This window comes from Mustela putorius, unplaced genomic scaffold (genome assembly GCF_011764305.1).
Source record: "Mustela putorius furo isolate JIRA1106 unplaced genomic scaffold, ASM1176430v1.1 tig00001021_pilon_pilon_pilon, whole genome shotgun sequence".
NCBI lineage: Eukaryota > Metazoa > Chordata > Mammalia > Carnivora > Mustelidae > Mustela > Mustela putorius.
In genome coordinates, this window is record NW_025421534.1 from 731,219 (window position 1) to 750,082 (window position 18,864).

An 18,864-nucleotide genomic window follows, 5' to 3' on the forward strand; every position below is an offset into this window, starting at 1 on the left:
TTAGTTAATATATAGTACAATATTGGTTTCTGTGACTTCATCACTTACATACATCAGCCTGCACTCATCACAAGTGCTCTCTTTAATACCCATTACACATCTAGCCCATTTCCCACCCACCTCCCTCCATCGACCCTGTTTATTCTCTATCATTAAGAGTATTTTATAGATTGTTTCCCTGTCTCTTGTTTCCTCACTTCCACTAGGTTCATCTATTTGCCTTTTTAAATTCCACATATGAGTGAGATAATGTGGTATTTGTCTTTCTCTCACTGACTTATTTCACTTAGCATATTACACTCTAGCTCCATCTACATCATTGCAAAGGGCAAGATTTCATTCTTTTCAATGGCTAAGTAATATTCCATTGTGCATATATATCACCTCTTCTTTATCAATCCATTAGTCAATGGGCATTTGACTTTCTCCATAATTTGGCTATTACTGATAATGCTGCTAAAAACATCAGGGTGCATTTACACCTTTGAATCTGTATTTTTGTATTCTTCTGGTAAATACCTTGTAGTGCAATTGCTGGATATGGAAAATTTTATCTGTAACTTTTTGAGGAACTTCTATACTGTGTTCCAGAGTGGGCACCAGACTGCATTCCCATCAACAGCAAAAGAGGGTTTCCCTTTCTCTTCATCCTTGCCAACACCTGCTGTTTCTTGTATTGTTAATTTTAGCCATTATGACTGGTGTGAGGTGGTATCTCCTTGTGGTTTTGATTTGTATTTCCCTGATGATGAGTGATGAAGAGAGTCTTTTTATGTGTGTATTAGCCATCTGAATGTCTTCTCCTGCGAAGTGTCTATTCATGTCTGCTGACCATTTCTTTTTTTTTAATATTCTATTTATTTATTTGACAGACAGAGATCACAAATAGGCAGAGAGGCAGACAGAGAGAGGAAGGAGGAAGCAGGCTCCCTGCTGAGCAGAGAGCCTGATGTGGGGCTCAATCCCAGGACCCTGGGACCACGACCCAAGCCGAAGGCAGAGGCTTAACCCACTGAGCCACCCAGGCACCCATTTCTTTCTTTCTTTTTTTTTTTTTTAAAGATTTTATTTATTTATTTGACAGAGAGAAATCACAAGTAGATGGAAAGGCAGGCAGAGAGAGAGGGAAGCAGGCTCCCCGCTGAGCAGAGAGCCCAATGTGGGACTCGATCCCAGGACCCTGAGATCATAACCTGAGCTGAAGGCAGCGGCTTAACCCACTGAGCCACCCAGGCGCCCCAGGCACCCATTTCTTAACTGAATTATTTGTTGAGTTTAGTAAGTTCTTTATAGATTTTGGATACTAACCTTTTATGAGATATGTCATTTGCAAATATCTTGTCCTATTCTGTAGGCCGCTTTTTAGTTTTGTTGACTATTTCCTTCATTGTGCAGAAGCTTTTTATCTTGATGAAGTCCCTGTAGGTTATATTTGCTTTTGGTTCCCTTGTCTCAAGAGACACATTTAGGAAGAAGTTGGTATGGCCCATGTCAAAGAGATTACTACCTGTGTTATCCTCCAGGAATTTGATGGTTTCTTGTCTCACATTTAAGTTTTCATCCATTTTCTCCATTTTTTAAATGTCATTGGCTTGAATATTTGATGCTGTAATAATTTTTGTTCTAACCACAAAATGTAATGTTTAAAACACATGAAGAGAAAGAAAGGATAATCTATTGTATGTACCCATATTTCTTTTAGCAGCTTTATTAAGATACCAATCAGATACCATATAATTCCCTGATTCAAAGTGTACAATTCAATATTTTTTGTATAACAGGGTTGTGCAACAATCATCACAATCAATTTTAAAATACATTTTTCCCTCTAGAACAAAACCCTGTGCCCATTAGCAGTCATTGTTCATTCCCCAAAACTCCTTAACTCCACAAGCCCCAGACAACCACCAGTATATTCAATATTGCAGTAGTTTCATAGATATGCCAGTGAGAAAAAAAACAAGAAAATAAAAACAGATAAATTCGACTTCACCAAAATTAAAATATTAGAAGCTGCAAAAAGATATCATTAAGAAAGTGAGTATATAACCCAAATAATGAGGGAAAAAAATTGACAATTGTGTATTTTAGAAGGAAATTTCATTCAGAATCTGTAAAGAACTCTTACATATCAATCATAATACAATAAATAACCCAGTTTAAGAATGGGCAAAGTATCCGTATGACTCTGCAATTCCACTCCTAGACATGTATCAAAGAGAAATAGAAGCATGCCTCCACATAAAAATATTCATTGCTGCATTATTAATTATAACCAGAAATAAAAAGAACTCAAATGTCCACCAACTGATAAATGGGTATGTACAATGTAGTATATCCATACAATGAAATATTGCTTAGCAGTAGAAAGGAATAAAGTAGTGATTCATGCTACAATGTGGATGAACTTTGAAAGCATTGTATTAAGTGAAAATCAGTAACAAAAGGACTATACATGACATAATTTTATTTTTGTGAAATGCCCAGACAAGACAAATCTATAGAGACAGAGAATAAACAAACTGGTGATTTCCTGGGGATGGCCAGTTTGGAGGAATTTGGGAGGAATGAACAGTGACTGCTAGTAGGTCTAGAATTTTCTTCTAGAGAAAAATTATTCTGAAATGGATTGTGATGATTATTGCACAATCCTGTTGTACTGAAATAAATTGAATTGTATACTTTGAATTGGTGAACTATATGGTATCTGAATGATATCTTTACTAAAGTTGTTAAAGAAATATGGGTATATACAATAGATTATCCTTTTATCACTCAATATATACATCATATTTTATGAGTAGAAAAAAATTATCCACATCAAATATTCAAAACAATGACATTTTAAAAGTATGCAAAGGTAAAGGCATCTCTATGAAAATACTGTTTCCACTATTCAAAGTGGACTTGATTGAAGTTGCAAGTTTTTGACAAGGGTGTAAGAGATAAAACAAAAATGCTTTTGGAAGAAAACATGAAAGTAAATATTCATGCCCTTATCATTTTATCTCTTATGTTCAGGTATATGATCCATTTTGAGTTGATTTTTGTGTATGATGTGGAGTCCAACTTCATTTTTTCACATGTATATATCCCCTCTTTCCAGTGCCATTTGTTGAAAAGCTTTTTATTTTCTTTCTCAGTCATTTTTATTTACAGTTTGTGTTCAATGCAAATCAATTCTGTAAATGAGAAGTTACTATGAATCAAAGCATAAATACACAAACACAATATATAATCCAAAATAGATGTATAATATTCAGGAATACAACAAAACAGAAAGTTCATTCACAGACACAGTGGCTTGAGATGTGCTGGACATGGTTGTTCTGGTGTAGGTTCCTGAAAATGGGAAAAACAAATAGTTATCAAGACCATGTGGCCATATTTGATATTGGGACATCTAAGCATCAATATGTGACCATGTGAACTGAAGACCTTAGCATGTGTATATTTAAAAAAACACTTTCTGTGCATTGAGGCAATTGTGAAAAGATTAACTTTCCAGAATCAAGTCCACTTTAGGCTTAGGACCAAGTTATAACTATCTAAAAATATAGACTGACAGAAACTGTTCAAATGTGACTATTCTGATTGAGAGTTAAAAAAAAAACATTTGAAGAAAGAATAAAGAAGTTTTTTTTGGAATTTAATGTAAGTAGTAACCTTCCAGTCTTCCCTTCCCAAATACTTGATTTACAATTTTGGTTCCTATATGCATTTTGCCTTTTTAATTTTAAGATTTGCAAATTTCACTTTCAAAACAGATCATTTCCTTTAAATTTTAAAAAGTATTCAACAGGGAAGCCTGGGTGGCTCCATCTGTTAAGTATCTGCTTTTGACTCAGGTCATGATCTCAGGGTCCTGGGATCAAGCCCCACATCTGGCTACCTGCTCAGCAAGAAATCTGCTTCTGCCTCTCTCTCTGCCCCTTCCTCCCACTCATGATCTCTCTCTTTGTGTCAAATAAACAAATAAAATCTTTTTTAAAAAGATCTTATTTATCTCTTTGAAAAAGAGAGAGACAGCAAGAGAGGGAATACAAACTAAGGGAGTGGGAGAGGGAGAAGCAGGCTTCCTGTGGAGCAGGGAACCCAATGCGGGGCTCCATCATAGGGCCCTAGGATCATGACCTGAACCAAAGGCAGACACTTAACGACTGAGCCCCCCAGGTGCCCCAGAAATAAATAAAATATTTTTTAAAAGTATTCAACATATGCAAAAATAAAAATTATTTTGAAATTAGTTGAGGTCAATGTACATCTACTCTTTGGGATCAGTTTAGCTAAATGAATCTGGCACTCTCATTGAATAGGTACAGGTGGTAAATATATAAGCAAAATGTACTCATTATCCTTCAGTCTGGTATAGATTCCAATCCATCATTGCCCTGGCACATGTCAATTACTATATAAAAAATCAAATGCAATGTTCAATCTAAAGCCTCAGAAGAAAAAGTTCAGTTTCCAAGAAATAGTGATAGCTTAACAATGTGAAACTTTAGAGTACACAGGCATTAAATTAGAACTGCTGAAGCAATGCATTGAGGTTTTACAGTAACAGTTGGAAGTTGCTTCTAATGTACATACATACAAATAGAATCATGGAAGATTTCTGTATTACCTGTTTCATGGCCTTAAAGATTTAATGAACCAAATGAAAACATTCTGTTCACATCCCATCCTTTATATCTATGTAAGATAAAACCTATTCTCATTTTCAAGGTAGAATTTTACATGTCAAAACTTCTTATGCTGCATTTAAAGAAATCAACTCTTAACTAATCTTGGATGTTATTCCTTCATCTTGTACAGGAAGCTCCAGTAGATTTAATAGACATTCACTGTCTAATCAAACTCTTCACATGTTCTTCAAACCAATCAAGGATGGGTTCCTCAACATTTTTTGTGTCAATAAAGTAAGATGTGGAATTAGCAGATTCAATGAAGACCTGTTTTTAACTTGTCACATTGGGTATCTATATGCTATTTTGATTGGGCTTAGAAGATTAAGAAGTATAGATGTTTCTCAATCTGAATCTCTAAACAGTAGAGATGAAAAGGAAGAATGAAATCATGAAGAGAATGGCTATTGACTACAGAGCACTGCCAGTTGTTGCTGGATTTGGGGCAGTGGAGGTATCCTGGGAGGAGTTACTTGAAATTGTTACAGCAGTAGTTTGATTTGAATAAATCTGCATGCGTAGGAGCAGCCCAGAAGCAGCAGTCCCAGTTTGAGCCTGGCCGCCACTCCTCTGGCCATGTCTGTTCCCACGGCATTGGTGCTCAACTGGTTTCACCGGATGTGGGGTAAGTAGAGAACTGCAGGTTTGTGAAAGGTACAGGCAAGGTGGGCAAAAAACAAAAACAAAACCAAAAAACAACTTTTTAAAATCTGGGTGCCCAAGTAGCTCAGTTGGTTAGGTGACTGCCTTCAGCTCAGGTCATGATCTCAGAGTCCCAGGACAGCAGGGAGTCTGCTTCTCCCTTTGACCCTCCCCCCTCTCATGCTCTCTCTCCCTCAAATAAACAAATCAATAAATAAAGTCTTTAAAAAGAAAAAAAACTTTTTTTTTCTATTGAACTTTCTTTATAGCCTTGTCAATAACCAGACATATGATAATGGTTACTTTCTAGATTCTCAATTTTATTCCATTGATCTATATGTTTACCCTTATGCCACTGTCTTAATTAATGCTGCTTTATAATAAGTTTTGAAATTGGGAACTATGAGTCCCATAACTTTATTATTCTTTTCTAAGATTAGTTTAGCTATTCTAAGTCCTTTTAGTTTTCATATGAATTTAAGGATTGTGTTAAATATACAGATCAACTGCAGAGTGAGGGGTTTGGGGGAAAATGGGAAGTGACTGCTGATGAGTACAGTGTTCTTTTGGGACTGATTTAAATATCACAAAATTGACTGCAGTATGGTTTCACACACTGTGAATTTCCAAAATACATTGACTTGTACACTTTAAGAAGGTGAATTTTATGGTATATGAATTATATCTCAATAAGCTGTTTAATGAAAGAAAAAAATTATTCTAGTTATAAAATTTGGAATTTGGTCATAGAAATTTAAAATATTAAGGAAGCCAAGTATTAAATCCAAAACTCACTGCAACAATCTAGTTCAATATTAAATCTAATAATAGTGTTCCAATAGTGAATGTCTTAAACTGGCTATAATCAATGCTTGTAACCAAAAAGCACAACAACACAATTGAGAAATGGCATAGCACATAATACGATTTCTAACAGGTTAAGTTTAATATTCAGACAACTGTTATGTCTATATTAGTCAAATCTTATAATGTGTTTAAACAGTGGTATCTTTTTTTTTTTTTTAGTGTCACTCTTGTTTGACACATATAAATCTATTCATAGATTCATCATCAATAGATTAGTTTACTTTTTGGTAGTCATCAAAAACCACCAGGTATTTTCATGCTCATTATAATAAAAAAAAAATCTAATGGAAATCCAATTTACTAAAGTCAAATCATTTAATAATTAAAATTTTAATTGAAATGTTGAATTGAATTGACAACAAAAACAATAAACAGAATTATTAAGTTGAAAAGATAATGGTTTTAATATTTATTTCAGTGAAATTATGTGGTATACGTATAATAATATGCATTCCACATGTTTGCCAGTCTTTTCTGGTCCACATTTTATGCAAGAAGGCTGAATTATTTGATAGATTAGCTCACTGATTCAAACCTGCCCCTGCTAGCCTAAATGGTAGGTGGTCAATATCAGAGTTTCTAGTTTGGTGGGACACTTATATAGTCCTTCTCATTTCCAACACAGTTCCATTGTTTGGATTTACCTGGCTGTATTCAAGATAGAGTCCCACTCCTCTGTAGTCAAACAAGAAAAGAAAAGCTATCCATTTAGCACTTCCTGAGAAGTACATGGCTCAAACAGTCATTAGATTGTCCAGTTATATTAAAAACCCAGACAACTGCATTGAGCCCTGGGAGGAATGCCAGTGCCTCTAACAGAGGAATGTTTTTCAAGATGTGGACACACTACTATAGGTAGTCCACAAGGTAAACTGAGAGGTTACATTGACAAGTATTCTAATAGTTATGTATTTGTTTTTACATATACTATGAAAAATAATTAGCACAAGACTAGTATTTTAACAATTAGTATTAGCATTAGTATTTTATTTTATTATTAATATTAGTATGAGTATGAGTATTAGTATTAAGTATTTTAACAATTACTTCTCTAGGATGAGTAACAAAAAACAAACAAACAAAAACAAAAATTAACAAAAAGTTTATAATTCTTTGCTTGGAAAGCCCATCTCTCTTCTATTCTCTTTACCTCCTTAAGCAAAGCCTTTCCTGACCTCCCAACTTTTAGGCAGTGTTAGTTGCTTCTTATTCTGATTTCCATACTATTTTGCACATATCTCAGTTATATTACATCTCAAATTACATTATTATTTTTATAGTGACAACTATTTCTCTACTAGATTGTGAATTCCTCAGAAACCAGAGTTAAATATTTGTATCCTCAGTCCCTAATGTAGTGTCTGGGCCCTGACAAGCCTTCAATGAATATTTGTGGAATAACTGAGTGTGAATTATAACTGTGGTCAGAATAATTACATTTTACTAACATTGATTTGGTAGTTATTTCACAGTTGGAGGCAACATGGCTCTTTGTCCTAAAAAGAACTGAAAATTTAAAACTGCAAAAATAGGAAAACAAACATATTTAATTCTCCAATTAATTGTATTAGCAAAAAAATTATTCTCTTTTTAGTAAGGAATTTCTGAACTAAGATTCAAAAGCAAAAACAATTGACAAAATAAAAATTAAAAGAACTGAAATGTAATTAAAGGAACATAGGCTCTGGAATCAAACTCATCTGAGTTTGAATTCTGCTCAAAAATTATTAGCTATATCATTTGTAAAATGATCACCAAAAATAATTCACATAAAGCCTAAATAATTACTGGCATGTGGTAAGATTCCAATAAATAGTAGCTGTTATTACTAATTTAATCTAGAGAAAAACAGGGAATATTTTACTAATAATCACCAAATTGTGACTCTGTGAAGGTCTAACCCAAGAGAAAAATAAAAAGAAGTTCTGTTTCCCTTTTTTTCTCACTCCCATTCTCACCCCACTCCCTCTCATGATAGCATTGTGATCATTACCTTTCCAACTTATGCCAAGAATCAAACTAGAGCACAGCTATTCTCTCTCCCTGAAGTTCCTGGTACGTATCTTTCCTATAGAGGAAAATAAATCATTTTCTAATTCACATTATTCTGGTGGCAGGGATATAATTGTTTATAATTAAAAAGCTTTTTCACCCAATTTCTACTGGGTTAGACTAAATCACAATACCATCAAGCCAGGAAAGTAATTAAGCAAAGGAGGTGACAATGAGTCAGTATACTTGGTTGGAAAATTAACAGCCCAAAAGTTAAAATAGGAGACTTAATTTCTATTCTCAACTTTGCTAATAACTTACTTAGAAATGTTAGATGAGTTGTTTTATTGTTCTAGGCCTCAACTTCCTCATTCGTAAATGATAAGTTCTATGCTGAGACAACTGGTCATATTTTGGGAAGCAATAAAGCTCTATCTCCTCTCATTCCTTAAAAATATAAAGTCCAGAGGACTACACAAATATTTAACAATAAAAAGTGAAACTACATAATTTCTAGAGAGAAGTGTTAATAGATATGTTTATAATTTTGGAATGGGGAAGTTCTTCCGAAAGAAAACACAACCAAGGAGTCATAAATAAAAAATAATACAGCTCCACAAAATTTAAATCCTCTACTAGAAAAACATACCTCTATAAAAAACTCAAAAGATGAAAGAAAAATCATACGGAAAAAATAAAGGTTACAGTCAATTCACAGAAAAAATACCAATAGCTATTAAACATATAAAATGTTCAATGTCCTCATAATTAAAGACACACAAATCAAAAGATAAATTTTAATCTATCCAACTGGTAAAAATCAATACATTTTAAAATACTAAATGTTGGCCAAGGTAAATGAAATAGGCATGCTTCTGTGTTGGTGAGAGTGTAAAGTGGTGCTGCTCTCCAGTGCTAATTCTTGCTACCTGTCTCTGAAAGATGTTCCAATCCTTCTCAGAGATACCCCTCTTACAGTATTTCTACTACCTGATTTGGCATCCTTCAGAGACATTTTAATCTGGGATACTATGTGCAAATAGTTACATAGGTACACTGGTCTTGCTAACCCATTTCCCCATCACCTCCTCTGCCTTAAGGAAAATTCAGTCTCCTTCAGTGTGGCTCTTTTGCTCTCTTCTATTCTTTGGGATCTCTTTCTCTCTGAATAACAAGTACCACAAATTTTAAGAACCTAGCCAGTAAAATTCTCAATGCATAGCTACTAATAACTGACTGAGAAGAAGAAACATAAAGATTTGATATTGATACAAATTAATATATAAAGAAATTATCTTGCTACAGCTATTTTATTTACTTATATGTTTTATTTATTTAGGTAATCTCTACACCCAATGCAGGGCTTCAACTCATGACATGGAGATCAAGAGTCACATGCTCTTCTGATTGAGCCAGCCAGGTGCCACCTGCCACAGGTATTTTAAAGATAAAATCAAAATGACTCAATATAATAGAATACTATTTTTATGGACAAAAGTTATAAACTTACAAAATAATGTTTCTGTTTTCAAGAGCTACACAAGAAATATTTTTCACAGAACTAGTCACACCTCATGAACCACAATAGCATGTATTTTATTATTACTTTTTAAAAAATCTTCACTGTAGATATTTTCCAGGAGAAATTAAATGCTGAATGACACTTGATCTCACAATACATTTAGAAGTGAATGAGAATATGAAAACAAAAGGAGACAGAAGGAATAATTTTATTTTCACTTTAATTTGAATCAGCAATGAATCTATACATGAAATAATCTAAGCAGTATATAATCCAACAAATAAACTATTTAGTGGAAATATTTTAAAAAATTGTCATATGTGCATTTGGAAACATAATAGTGAAATCCAGATAAGTTCCAAAGAGATATTTAGTTTATTGGAAATATCTCCCTGATACCAAGTGATGTGGAGCATTTTTCCGTCTTTCTGTTAGCCATTTGTATGTGTTCTTTGGAGAAATGTCTGTACATGTTTTCTGCCCATTTCTTGACTGGTTTATTTGTTCTTTGGGTGTTGAGTTTGGTAAGTTCTTTATAGATCTTGGATACTAGTGAAAATAAATGTAGTGTAAATGTAGATTTATACTATTGTCATTAATATGTGTAAGAACTGAACATGCCCATTTGCTTGAATGGTTACTCACTTCAATAGAAAATACAATTTTTCAGTTTAAATAACTGGGAAATCAATAAAGCATATCAGGTGTGGTTTAACAAATTGATCATAGACTGACTTAATAAAAAAAAAAAAGGATAGGAAAGAGGGGTGCCTGGGTGACTCAGTGGGTTAAAGCCTCTGTTTTTGGCTTGGGTCGTGATCCCAGGATTCTGGGATCGTGCCCCACATCGGGCTCTCTGCTCGGTGGGGAGCCTGCTTCCTCCTCTCTCTGCCTGCCTCTCTGCATCCTTGTGATCTCTGTCTGTCCAATAAGTAAATAAAATCTTTAAAATTTAAAAAAAAAGATAGGAAAGAACAAAAAGAATTATTTCTTGAAAAAGAAGTAAAGTAAGTAAGAAATAAGGTGTTTCCCATCATGTCCTTAGAATTTAAGAACACAGAGATGTGTATAAATGATGCCTAAAAAAAATGACTTCAGAGATAATTCCTTAATGAATTTTTTCCAGAGGAACTTCTTTTCTCTCTTCCTCCCTGAACTCTTCCTTTTCTATGTACTTGGAAACATTTTCAGATTTAGTATCTTTGTTGTACAGCTGTTTATTTATCCCCTTGATGGAATATGCAGTTAATGATAATAAGAGCATAGATTGCCAGTTTCCTAAAACAAAATCTACTTGAGTTCTAAGACTTCATTAGAACATTTGTATGTCTAGTTTAAAGATTGGGAAAAAAACCTAGATTTAATATTTTGTTATCACACTTTAGATATATATTTCAAGTGAGTTATGACAAAATAAAACAATTTGAAGGGTTATATGGTGCATATAAAATAATCTCTTATGTAAGCGGATGAAAGGTAGAAACAAAAAGTGGGAGAGAAATCCATACTATGATGCAGAGTTAAGAAAATCCAGGATTTAACCTTATCCTCTGGTTAAAATGGTATCAGTTTACTATATCAAATATTTATATTAATGAAGATGTTGGCTTCTGACACACAACCTACTTGACAGGTTGTCACTATTTTCTCAGTGAAGGGTGATTGTTTCTAATTAACCTTCACTGATGGACAGTTGTGCTACACCAGAAAACTGATTTACCTTTTAATTAATTAATTAATTAATTTACTTGAGAGAGAGCATAAGCAGAGAAGGAGTAGAGGGAGAGGGAGAAACAGACTCCCTGCAGAGTAGGGAGCCCAATGTGGGGCTCAGTCCTGGAACTCTCAGAACCCGAGGCAAAGGCAGACATTTAACAGACTAAGCAACCCAGGTGCCCCATGATTTGTCTTGTCTTGAAAACAGGCTATAGTCTCATAGGGAAGTATGTGGAATTTTCAAATTTTTTTATTATTTCTTTTTTTAATGAATTGTTTTTGTTGTTGTTGTTAGAGATCTTATTTATTTATTTGACAGAAGCACAGAGATCACAAGTAGGCAGAGAGGCAGGCAGAGAGAGAGGGGGAAGCGTAGACTCCTGCTGAGCAGAGAGCCCAATGCAGGGCTAGATCCCAGGACCCTGAGATCATGACCTGAGCTGAAGGCAGAGGCTTAACCCACTGAGCCACCCAGATGCCCCAATGAACTGTTTTTGTAAAGGTAACTAACCTTAGTAGGCTTTCTAAAGAGATCGAAAAAGGCAGAAGCATGGAAGTAATTTAAAATATGAAAAGCTGAAATATAATTGTTTTAAAGATACCATCATCTTAGTGTGCCATAATATTCATACAACTTGTAGAATTGTCCCAGTCTAGGGATACCTGGGTGGCTCAGTGGGTTAAAGCCTCCAACTTCAGCTCAGGGCGTGGTCCCAGAGTCCTGGGATAGAGGCCCACATTGGGATCTCTGCTCCACAGGGAGCCTGCTTCCTCCTCTCTCTCTCTGCCTGCCTCTCTCCCTACTTGTGATCCCTGTATGTCAAATAAATAAATTTTCAAAATCCTAAAAAAAAAAAAAAAGAATTGTCCCAGTCTATATCCTAGTATTATTAGCCATTGACTAATATCTGCCCTTCTATAAGATAAGGCTGATGGTAAAATATTAGAAAAAATTAAGATAAAAAAACTCCTATATCTTATATAAAAGCACAGATTAATAGGTAGAACTTAGTAAATTAAAAGGAACTAGACGTGTTTATAACTTAAATGAGAAGCTTTGAAACCCTTTTCAGTAAATGAGGATAGGTACTAGAAGTTGAAAATTTTCAAATAACATTTACCCAACCAGGAAAACTTTCCAGTAAAATTATAGATGAGCTCAAAGTTACTCCAGAGTCTCAGCTAAGTGGTGTAATCAGTCTAGACGATGCCTCAGATCAATCTTTGACAAGATTCAAAAATATGTGCATTAATATATTTTGCTCACTCTAGACTGAACCATTTATTATGCCCATTGAAAATACCAACCAACAATATCTTTAAAAAATAAACTTTTGAGGGACAAACAGCTACTGGACCACGAGGGGAGAATTCGAGAGATAAGTGACACCATAAGATGAAACAACATTAGAATAATTGGGATTCCAGAAGAAGAAGAAAGAGAGAGGGGAGCAGAAGGTATACTGGAGAGAATTATTGAGGAGAATTTCCCCAATAAAACAAAGGGAACAAGCATCAAAATTCAGGAGGTTCAGAGAACGCCCCTCAAAATCAATAAGAATAGGCCCACACCCCGTCACCTAATAGTAAAATTTACAAGTCTCAGTGACAAAGAGAAAATCCTGAAAGCAGCCCGGGAAAAGAAGTCTGTAACATACAATGGTAAAAATATTAGATTGGCAGCGGACTTATCCATAGAGACCTGGCAGGCCAGAAAGAGCTAGCATGATATTTTCAGAGCACTAAACGAGAAAAACATGCAGCCAAGAATACTATATGCAGCTAGGCTATCATTGAAAATAGAAGGAGAGATTAAAAGCTTCCAGGACAAACAAAAACTGAAAGGATTTGCAAACACCAAACCAGCTCTACAGGAAATATTGAAAGGGGTCCTCTAAGCAAAGAGAGAGCCTACAAGTGGTAGATCAATAAGGAACAGAGACCATATACAGTAACAGTCACCTTACAGGCAATACAATGGCACTAAATTCATATCTCTCAATAGTTACCCTGAATGTTAATGGGCTCAATGCCCCTGTCGAAAGACACAGGGTATCACAATGGATAAAAAAACAAAACCCATCTATATGTTGCCTCCAAGAAACTCATTTTAAGCCCGAAGATACCTCCAGATTTAAAGTGAGGGGGTGGAAAAGAATTTACCATGCTAATGGACATCAGAAGAAAGCAGGAGTGGCAATCCTTATATCAGATCAATTAGATTTTAAGCCAAAGACTATCATAAGAGATGAGGAAGGACACTATATCATACTCAAAGGGTCTGTCCAACAAGAAGATTTAACAATTTTAAATATCTATGCCCCCAATGTGGGAGCAGCCAACTATATAAACCAAATAATAACAAAATCAAAGAAACACATAAACAATAATACAATAATAGTAGGGGACTTTAACACTCCCCTCACTGAAATGGACAGATCATCCAAGCAAAAGATCAACAAGGAAATAAAGGCCTTAAATGACACACTGGACCAGATGGACATCACAGATATATTCAGAACTTTTCATCCCAAAGCAACAGAATACACATTCTTCTCTAGTGCACATGGAACATTCTCCAGAATAGATCACATCCTGGGTCCTAAATCAGGACTCAACCGGTATCAAAAGATTGGGATCATCCCCTGCATATTTTCAGACCACAATGCTCTAAAGCTAGAACTCAACCACAAAAGGAAGTTTGGAAAGAACCCAAATACATGGAGACTAAACAGCATTCTTCTAAAGAATGAATGGATCAACCGGGAAATTAAAGAAGAATTGAAAAAAATCATGGAAACAAATGATAAGGAAAATACAACGGTTCAAAATCTGTGGGACACAACAAAAGCAGTCCTGAGAGGAAAATATATAGCGGTACAAGCCTTTCTCAAGAAACAAGAAAGGTCTCAGGTACACAACCTAACCTTACACCTAAAGGACCTGGAGAAAGAACAAGAAAGAAACCCTAAGCCCAGTAGGAGAAGAGAAATCTCAAAGATCAGAGCAGAAATCAATGAAATAGAAACCAAAAAATTAACAGAACAAATCAACGAAACTATGAGCTGGTTCTTTGAAAGAATTAATAAAATTGATAAACCCCTGGCCAGACTTATCAAAAAGAAAAGAGAAAGGACCCAAATAAATAAAATTGTGAATGAAAGAGGAGAGATCACAACTAACACCAAAGAAATACAAACTATTATAAGAACATACTATGAGCAACTCTACGGCAATAAATTTGACAATCTGGAAGAAATGGATGCATTCCTAGAAACATATAAACTACCACAACTGAACCAGGAAGAAATAGAAAGCCTGAACAGACCCATAACCAGTAAGGAGATTGAAACAGTCATTAAAAATCTCCAAACAAACAAAAGCCCAGGGCCAGATGGCTTCCCGGGGGAATTCTACCAAACATTTAAAGAACTAATTCCTATTCCCTTCAAACTGTTCCAAGAAATAGAAATGGAAGGAAAACTTCCAAACTCATTTTACGAGGCCAGCATCACCTTGATCCCAAAACCAGACAAGAATCCTATCAAAAAAGAGAGCTATAGACCAATATCCTTGATGAACACAGATGCGAAAATTCTCAACAAAATACTAGCCAATAGGATTCAACAGTACATTAAAAGGATTATTCACCACGGCCAAGTGGGATTTATTCCAGGGCTGCAAGGTTGGTTCAACATCCGCAAATCAGTCAATGTGATACAACACATCAATAAAAGAAAGAACAAGAACCATATGGTACTCTCAATAGATGCTGAAAAACCATTTGACAAAGTACAGCATCCCTTCCTGATCAAAACTCTTCAAAGTGTAGGGATAGAGGGCACATACCTCAATATCATCAAAGCCATCTATGAAAAACCCACCACAAATATCATTCTCAATGGAGAAAAACTGAAAGCTTTTCCGCTAAGGTCAGGAACACGGCAGGGATGTCCATTATCACCACTGCTATTCAACATAGTACTAGAAGTCCTAGCCTCAGCAATCAGACAACAAAAGGAAATTAAAGGCATCCAAATTGGCAAAGAAGAAGTCAAATTATCACTCTTCACAGATGATATGATACTATATGTGGAAAACCCAATAGACTCCACTCCAAAACTGCTAGAACTTGTACAGGAATTCAGTAAAGTGTCAGGATATAAAATCAATGCACAGAAATCAGTTGCATTTCTCTACACCAACAACAAGACAGAAGAAAGAGAAATTAAGGAGTCAATCCCATTTACAATTGTACCCAAAAAAATAAGATACCTAGGAATAAACCTAACCAAAGAGGCACAGAATTTATACTCAGAAAACTATAAAGTACTCATGAAAGAAATTGAGGAAGACACAAACAAATGGAAAAATGTTCCATGCTCCTGGATTGGAAGAATAAGTATTGTGAAAATGTCTATGCTACCTAAAGCAATCTACACATTTAATGCAATTCCTATCAAAGTACCATCCATCTTTTTCAAAGAAATGGAACAAATAATTCTAAAATTTATATGGAACCAGAAAAGACCTCGAATAGCCAAAGGGATATTGAAAAAGAAAGCCAACGTTGGTGGCATCACAATTCTGGACTTCAAGCTCTATTACAAAGCTGTCATCATCAAGACAGCTTGGTACTGGCACTAAAACAGACACATAGATCAATGGAACAGAATAGAGAGCCCAGAAATAGACCCTCAACTCTATGGTCAACTAATCTTCGACAAAGCAGGAAAGAATGTCCAATGGAAAAAAGACAGCCTCTTCAATAAATGGTGCTGGGAAAATTGGACAGCCACATGCAGAAAAATGAAATTGGACCATTTCCTTACACCACACATGAAAATAGACTCAAAATGGATGAAGGACCTCAATGTGCGAAAGGAATCCATCAAAATACTTGAAGAGAACACAGGCAGCAACCTCTTCGACCTCAGCCGCACCAACATCTTCCTAGGAACGCCAAAGGCAAGGGAAGCAAGGGCAAAAATGAACTATTGGGATTTCATCCAGATCAAAAGCTTTCGCACAGCAAAGGAAACAGTTAACAAAATCAAAAGACAACTGACAGAATGGGAGAAGATATTTGCAAATGACATATCAGATAAAGGACTAGTGTCCAGAATCTATAAGGAACTTAGCAAACTCAACACCCAAAGAACAAATAACCCAATCAAGAAATGGGCAGAGGACATGAACAGACATTTCTGCAAAGAAGACATCCAGATGGCCAACAGACACATGAAAAAGTGCTCCATATCATTCGGCATCAGGGAAATACAAATCAAAACCACAATGAGATATCACCTCACACCAGTCAGAATGGCTAAAATCAACAAGTCAGGAAATGACAGATGCTGGCGAGGATGCGGAGAAAGGGGAACACTCCTACACTGTTGGTGGGAATGCAAGCTGGTGCAACCACTCTGGAAAACAGTGTGCAGGTTCCTCAAAATGTTGAAAATAGAACTGCCCTATGACCCAGCAATTGCACTACTGGGTATTTACCCTAAAGATACAAACGTGGTGATCCAAAGGGGTACGTGCACCGAATGTTTATAGCAGCAATGTCCACAATAGCCAAACTATGGAAAGAACCTAGATGTCCATCAACAAATGAGTGGATAAAGAAGATGTGATATACACAATGGAATACTATGCAGCCATCAAAAGAAATGAAATCTTGCCATTTGCGACAACATGGATGGAACTAGAGCATATCATGCTTAGAGAAATAAGTCAAGCAGAGAAAGACAACTATCATATGATCTCTCTGATATGAGGAAGTGGTGATGCAACATCGGGGCTTAAGTGGGTAGGAGAAGAATCAATGAAACAAGATGGGATTGGGACGGAGAGAAACCATAAGTGACTCTTAATCTCACAAAACAAACTGAGGGTTGCTGGGGGAAGGGGGGTTGGGGGGATAGGGGTTGGGAGAAGGGGTGTGGGGTTATGGACATTGGGGAGGGTATGTGCTTTGGTGAGTGCTGTGAAGTGTGTAAACCTGGTGATTCACAGACCTGTACCCCTGGGGATAAAAATATATGTTTATAAAAAAAAAACCACCTACCAGCAGTCAGCATAGCCCTTGGAAGCTGACTGCGTGCAGTCCCCTAGAAAAGCCCTATAACCCTGTGGCCTGGGGCCCAAAATTTCGAGCATGAGCTCATTTGGGTCTGGTGGCATAAAATAAATCCCAGTTCTCCTAAAAAAAAAAAAAAGAGCAATAAATAATAAATCAAATAAACAATCTAATCAGAATTTACCAAAAGTTGCTAAAATATACAGGAAATATAAAACAAAGCAAAAAGAATTTCCTTCCCATGTTTTTTCCTTTATTAAGTTCTTTTATATTCTGGAACACACTGACAATTTATTTTATTTTACAGGTTCTATGAGGTCAGAACAAATTTTATATTACTAAGATATATTGACATACAATACATTCATCATTGGTATATTCAAATAACCAATGAGGAAACATTTTAAAATCTCACAGTTTCAATTTCCAATATGGTAAATATTGGTAGTTATAACCCAGAAAAAAGCCCTTTGGAGTCCTCAATATGCATGAAGAATATAAAAAGGTATGTAAACAAAGAAAAGAATTAAAATCTTGTCTTTTTAAAAATTAAAAATCCCTCTGTGAACTGTTTTATTTTTTCACATTTTATTTAAAATATTGTTAGTTAATATAGAGTGCAACGCTGGTTTCAGGAGTAGAATTCAGTGGTTCATCATTTACATAAAATACCTGGTGCCCATCATAATGCGTATGCTCCTTAATACACATCACCTATCTAGACCATTCCTCACCAACCTCCTTCAATCAAACCTCAGTTTGTTCTCTATTGTTAAGAGTCTCTTATGGTTTGTTTTCCTCATTATCTCTTTTCTCCCCCTCCGATAAGTTCACGTTTTCTTTCTCAAATTCCACATTTGAGAGAAATAATGTGGTATTTGTCTTTCTCTGACTGACTTATTTTGCTTAGCATAATACACTCTAGCTCCATCCATGTCATTGCAAGTGGAAAGATTTCATTATTTTTTTTCAAAGAATTTATTTATTTATTTGACAGACAAGTAGGCAGAGAGGCAGGCAAAGACAGAGAGAGGAGGAAGCAGGCACCCCGCTGAGCAGAGAGCCCGATTCGGGGTTTGATCCCAGGACCCTAGGATCATGACCTGAGCCAAAGGCAGGGGATTAAACCCACTGAGCCACCAGGTGCCCGGAGACTTCATTATTTTTGATGGCTAAGTAATGTTTCATCATACACACACACACACACACACACACACACACACATATATATAGAGATAGAGAGACAAAGAACGACCTGTTCTTTATCCATTGATCAGTTGTTGGACATTTGGGCTCTCTCCAGAGTTTGGTTATTATTGATAATGCTGCTAAACATGGAGGGGGGGCATGCATCC